The 6,926-nt window shown below is 40.1% G+C and overlaps 1 long non-coding RNA gene across 1 annotated transcript in view; it reads right to left on the bottom strand.

Moving 5' to 3' along the window:
• The window catches only part of LOC111740181, a 380,482-nt gene that overhangs the window by 355,814 nt on the left and 17,742 nt on the right, over positions 1-6,926 (bottom strand). The gene's annotated exons all lie outside the window — the stretch shown is intronic.

The raw sequence follows: 6,926 nt of genomic DNA, 5'->3' as shown, positions 1-6,926 counted from the left end.
AAAAGAAAACCTTCCCCCAAACCCCACAGAATTAGTGGTTTATATAGTCAACTACAAAATAGCACAGTGATCACATTAGTTGAGTAATACGGAAACTCAAAAAATTACACCATTCACTAAAACCTACCTCATCTATTCATTCTAACAGAGAAACAATTTTAAATTGGCATAAAGTCCGGTAGAGAATTGAAAATGACAGGGAGAAATTGTAAGTTAAAAATACGGATTTCACATCAATCAAAGCTATTGGAAAATTATCGACCGTCCCTGTGAAGTCCTGAAACCGATATTGGAAACAAAAGAACGCAGGCAAGAGAGAAACCAACCAGAATCAGGACATTCGCTGCTCGTGTCAAGGAGATGAAGACCCATGGGGTGTCTCTGATGAACCCCCCTATGCAGGTCGGAGAAAAACAGCAGCAAACGTGATACCCTCCCTGTGTTCCCCAGCCTCTTGTCTTTGGCCCAACAACTGAAGAAGGAAGGAGGGAAACCAGTAAGCAGCACAGTAGAGTGGAGTATATACATCTGCCTCTTAACAAGTCCATGGCCATGAACTACAGAGCAAACCTGAGCTGGACGGAGGGAAACAACTTCCATTAGGATGTGAGCCTGAAATTTTGACCTGGAACAGATTGTACTTTTCAGTACTTGAAATGAGAATAGTTCTTTCTGTTGAAAGTGACTTGGCAGCTATGGGATTTTTCTAAGGTCAGGGGACAGGGAAGAGAGAGCCAACAGATGAGGGGAAGAGGTATAAGTAAAAAATAGGGCTATCGTTTCCTCTTGGTACCCAGTAAATTCAATCAAGAAAATGGTTACATGTGGTACTAAGAGTTTACGACCCCAACAACCCACGTCATAGCAATGTCCGCCCCTGCACACACAAAGCGCATGAAGGGGCTCCGTGTGGCTATGCACCCCCACCCCCCGGCCAGTCCCCTTTTGCAGGAAGGGACGTTCCTCCAGTGATCAATCTGAGCCACGCCCACATTGTGAACTGAAGGAGACCGAGCCCAAAACAGATGGCCCTGCTGGGCCCACTGTAATCACGTGCAGGGGGGTAAAAGAACATTTCCCAAAAGGAAGGGATGCTCGAAAGAAAGAAACAAACAAACAAACGAGAGATGGACGTTACGTCACCGCTGGGGGTATACCTCACAGCGGCTGGCCATATTGGCTGGTTTTGTCGGTAATCATCTCCTTCCGCCTTTTTAAATTATTAACCTATTTTTTAAACTTCTTCTTTGACTGTTAGGATTGATTAAGGGAACCAGGGAGCGGGACATCTCTGGGGCGGAGGGAAAGCTGAGTTGAGTCCAGGACAGTTGGCTCAATCTCAATTCCCCGCCCTTCTGCAAGCTCTTCTACCTGGGCGGATCACGCCTCAAAAATCTTACAAAACTAACCCAACAAGGGAAAAACAGGCAGCCAAAAGCCACCTGAGAGACCTCAAAAACAATTTAGAACCTAACCCTCACAACTCTTTAAAAAAAAAAAAACTTACAAAATTAACCTAACAAGGGGGAACAACCAACGGCCACATGAGTAAACTTAAAAGCAATTTAATTAGGTATTTGGTTTTCTTTAGAGGAATAAATATATAATCTACATTATTGTGTATCCATTGGATTTTAAAGATAAACTCAAGGAACATAAAACTCACTCTACTTTGTTAAACAAACAAAGATGTTCTATATTTTAAAAAATCGCTCAGGTAAAGCTATAAATGGAAAGGGAAAAAAAAAGTGTAGAAAGAGAGATGAAAACAAAAACCAAAAACCCCAAGAAAAAAGCAGAGGCAGAGACAAGAACAATCACATTAAGAAGACAAACCAAGAAAAACATCACCGGGTCACAGTAACAGGCTAAGGTATAGAAGCTAAATTCTATAGGACAGGAGCGCCACCTTGTGGAAAGTAAGGATAGTGCGGCTGAGGACTTCTGACGCCTTAGCCCTTTTTCTCAATTATACAGTAATTTCACACAGTAACCACTTTCTTGGTACTTTTGCAAAGAACTAAATAAAATTAAATAGAGGGGAAGGCCAAACGTATGGACTGAGGTTCCCTAATTCTCCTTAAGAGAAGCAGTGGCTCATAGAACATTCCAAACATGAAATACTTAAAAAAATGAAATTCAGAACAAATCTAAAAATAAAGAAATTTGTAAGAAAAGATTTCTTAAATTTTCTGTGGCTTACTTCTGTTTAATTTACCTCGATTAATTTGTTTATTTATTTAATCATGGATATATATTGAGCACATATCATGTGCCTGTTAAAAGCAAAATTTAACCAAGTAAATTTGATGATCTAATTTGGCTTTAACAAGCAATTCCTGAATTGGGCAGCATCCCATTTAACAACTGAGGGAGGGCCCTCTGAGAGACAGTACAAAGTGGAAGGGTTTTCTAGGAAGAATGGGGGAACAGGGAGGCAAGGGAGCTATTAACAAAAGAAAAATTAGGTCATCATTGTAGCTAGGTTTGGCATCCTGGGCTTCAGCACAAGTGATGCTGTTTTGGGCCTGTTTTCTCTTTAACATGCCCCACATACCACTGTGGGTACTGGGGGTACGGCAGTGAACAATACCAAGGCCCCATCCCTTGGAGCTTTTGTTCCAGTGGGAGATAGATAATAAACAAATAAGCGAGCAAATATTAAGTGACAAATAGCATTAGGTGTTAGGATGCTAACTAAAGTGGGATGTCACAGACAGCAGGTAGGGTGGTGTTAAAAGAGGGAATTGCTATTTTATATGAAGTGGATAAAGTGGAAATTGATCACAGACATGAAATAAATGAGAGAGTGAGTCATGTGTCTATTGGGGAGAAACAGAGCCAACGGAGATTTATTAACAGAGGTTTTTGGGCTCTGGACCCAAAAATGGAATAATGCTGCCTTCTTCATTGCACTGCTGGAAGATCAAATGGGGATCGGATGTTGTAAAGTTTAAATGCATATAAAACTCTGCACAATCCTAGGAACATGGCAAGCACACAATACATGTTTAGTTAACACCTATGTCCATTTTGACCATGTGAATTTAGAGACATGGACATACGAAAACAAATTCTTGATACTGATGTTTTTGTGGGACTTGTCAATAATAAAGCTAATATGTATTGAGTGCTTACTCTATTCGTCTTATATTAAATCCTCATGATACATCCAAAAAAGGGTAATATTAAAATAAAATTTCCATTTTACAGGTGAAAAAAACTGAGGCTCAAAGAAGTTAAGTAGCTTCCCCACGTGTCATTTCCACAGCCAGTGTGAGCCAAAATTCAGACGCAGGCTACCTGACTGTGGAATCTGTGCTTGAGCCATGACAGGAAACAAGCTGAGCATGCAACGCAGGTGTCTGAAGCGAAAATCAGAACTCAGATTTCTCATTTCTTCCCACTCTGTGTAACTCTCAGAATTACTTGACATAATCGCACAGTGATTCGAATGGGGCAGTTACACCCAAACGGCACCTGTATGAATCCAAAACGATTGGGCAGTGAAAAATGAGATTTCAACCCATTAGGGAGTAGTAAAATTAATTTGGTCACCTGTCACTAGCTTTTTTTAAAAAAAAAGGGGGGAATAAATAAAATGTAAATACCACATGCAGTCACATATAGTAAAGATTTTTAAGTAAACCTTTGTTTCAGTTGTGTGTTTCAGTCGTGTGAGTGTGTGTGTGGGGGGGCATATGTAAGTACTTAGTACTCTCTGCATTGTAATGTAAAATGCTTTTCTTATAGTGGATCTCTCAATCTAAATATCTACATGGTCCCCTCGAAAAAAATGAGTGGTTGCCCAATTATGCTTTTTGCTTTCAGTTGAAATCAAGTATCTATGTCATGAGATAAATCACTGAAATGGCGTTTTCATTCTCTGTTCAAATGTGTTGATGTCATGGATGAACCAAGTCTTTACCTACGTGTTGTCAGCAAATCTGGAACAAGAGCAAATTTTTTACTCTTTTCATGGTTATTACCACCCCACCACCCCCCGCAAAGACCTATCGGATTTTTTTTTTTCTTTCACTGAGGAAACAAGTCATTTTAGCATCAAACACATACTGCCTTATTTTGATAATTATGAAATTTGTGTCACGCACTGGGAAAAAAAAACAAATTACAGGCCTTAAAGAGACAGGCTGGGTTTTCAACCTGTAGGTGAGTTTATAGACCATATGTTCGGAGGTCCTCGGGCATTTTTCAAAGTTGGAAATGTCAAGCATTTATGTGGTTTATTTGTAAAGCACTAACAATAATTGGAACATTATGGTCTGATTATTTGCTAAAGTAATTTATTTAAGCAATTCAAGTAGTTGAAATTAAAGGGTGCGAAATACATCATGTGACACCAAATAAAATTTTATTACTGTTTTTGCACTTACATAAGTTAGAAACACCTATTAAAAATTTAAAAAATAAATAAATAGCTTCCTCATTTATAACAAAAGTTTAATCTTAGCTCATACTTTTAGAGACATGAAAGAAAACAAAAGATACTTTGATAACTTTAGACTTTTCTGTACAAAATATGATTTGAAGCCAAACATACCAATACTCAAAAATAATCAATAACCAAAGCTACCCCTCAGTTCTGGTAAAACAGACTGAAGCAAAAAGACAAACAATTTTAAAAAAAAGCTTAAATGTGTCTGATATTTTAGTTCCATAGTTAGCCTTCCTCAGCACCCTTCAATCAGTGTCAGAGAAATTTCTGGAACAAAGAACGAAGACGACCACAGCTCCCCAACTCACATCTTCCAAAACACCACGTTTAACTCTGCCATTTCCGGCGTTGTCGCCCTCCAATGCAGACGCCCTGTGAGTAAAGCGGTGAGGTCCCTAAGACTCGCCCTCCAGCCTTCACGCATGCGTCCCTCGTCCCTCTCATTTGCTTCCCTTGTGCCCTGTGTCTCCACGATCCGGTCCACAAACCATGAGAAATCGATTTCCAAGAAAATAATGACCATTTCTATGGCTCTGATTTTCCTGTTCATCTCTGATTTCCAATAGTTTGCCCTCAAATCCTCAGAAACAGGGTTAAAATTGTGCCACATCGCCACTGTGCAGCTTCTGTGCCAGGTACCACTTATCGATCTTTCCTGCTGGTCCCAGAATCCTCCCGAACGCTGCGAGCTGGGTAACGTCCACGAGGGGAGCAGGGCTGACGTGAGATTAAACGTAATTGCCCTTCCTATCATTAACCAGCATAATGTCTAAAACTAACATTTTTGGTTCAAATTCTATATCTCAGACTGTCCTTTGCATTTGAAAGGGGAACAAAATGGATTTAAGTTTTAGACAAGAGGGTCCACACATCTTGCATAACAAGGGGACAAACAGCTTTCCTGGCACAAAATGGTCATGATTAATGTGACCAAATGATGGGAAATCTAGTTAGTTCCCATTTTAAGTGTTTTGTTCCATCGATCAACCAAAAACGCAAACCTTCTGTCAAATCAATAAATACTCACTTGTAGATCTAAACGAAATTGACACCACAGCTATGAGTGAGCAAGTATTTCCTTTTCCAAGGACATTTGTAACTAAGCCACCTCTCAAAGGGGAACCAAAGCATTATGTTTTAAAAGGATCTGACTTCAAATAATTTCAGCCAGGAGGAAACAGAAAATTCTTGGTTATGGCAAGATAATATATGTAACATATTAATCTGTGTTTTATATTAAGCTGAACTAAGGAGCCAAGCTTTAACATTGTATCTCAGAGAAAGTGGGAAAGAGCTCCACAAAACACACAGAACACTATCTGAAGATACGTTCTATGCCAACATCAGCATTCCACTGAGAGAGGACATTATTTGAGTTTGCATTTTTGTTTTGTTTTGCTTTGCTTTAGGAAGGGACAGATTTAATTTAAAGAATATACATGTTGGGTTAGTTGTCGGGGATGGGAGGAGCAACTGGATCCCCGTCCTTCAATTAATGATACTAAATGCAGAAAACCGACACAATTCTCTAGTAGAATAAACAAACCTGAGCTAAATAACAGCTTTGCAACTTACACACTTGTATTCTTAGCGAATGCATTCAACCTGAGTTTTAGTGTCTTCATATTAAAATGGAATAAATGATTTTTTGACCATTAGAGATGATGTACACAAAGTACCTAGCACATAGTATGTGCTCATGAAATGGCAGCTTAGTAAAACAGTCATAGACTTGTTTTTGTTGCAAAGCCGAAGTGTTTTGTTAAGTCAGCTGCACTGAACGACTCCAGGGGGCTCCAGTCCCATCCTGATCTAGGTGAGTGGCATCCCCTGGAGTCACACAGCTTCACCTGCATTGCTCTATGGGACATTCTGCTGCCTGGCACATACAGGTATTATTGTCTCAGATTAAAAAAAAAAAAAAAAAGCCCCAAAGTCAGATATTCAGGATTGGGGTATAGGTGGTCTTTCCTGAAATAAAAACAATTTGGGGTTTGATTCTATGAGTGACAGAACCTCTCTCCCCGACACCCCCAGCCTTAATATGGGTGCCCTCTGCTAGGGCAGCTCAGAGACATTAGAGCATGAGAGCCTTGTCTGAAGCGGAGGGAGTACTTCCCATCAAGAGACATGAGCCGAATCAGGACCGGACACAAAGAAACCCTTTCCAGGCCCTCTGCATTCTAAGAGACCCTAGAACATTTTCCTAGGAATGCTTCCCCCCGCATCGATCCTAAGAGCTGGTTGCCAGGCTGGGGCACGGAGCTGGGACTGCTCGAATTGATCATACTAGATTTAGAGAAATAAACAAAAGTGCAATTTCTTACCCTTGAGTGTTGAGGAGCAACATCTATATACTCTTATGTAAAGTCTAGACACCAAATCTGAATTCTTGAATCCTCACCACAAAGCCTAGCAGCACTGCCAATTTATTCGTTCATTCAACAGACATTCAAAGAGCAGCAGGACG

Source organism: Pteropus vampyrus, unplaced genomic scaffold (assembly GCF_000151845.1).
Source record: "Pteropus vampyrus isolate Shadow unplaced genomic scaffold, Pvam_2.0 Scaffold59, whole genome shotgun sequence".
NCBI lineage: Eukaryota > Metazoa > Chordata > Mammalia > Chiroptera > Pteropodidae > Pteropus > Pteropus vampyrus.
Note: the sequence above shows the minus strand (reverse complement) of the source record. Positions and strands in the feature narration are given on the sequence as shown.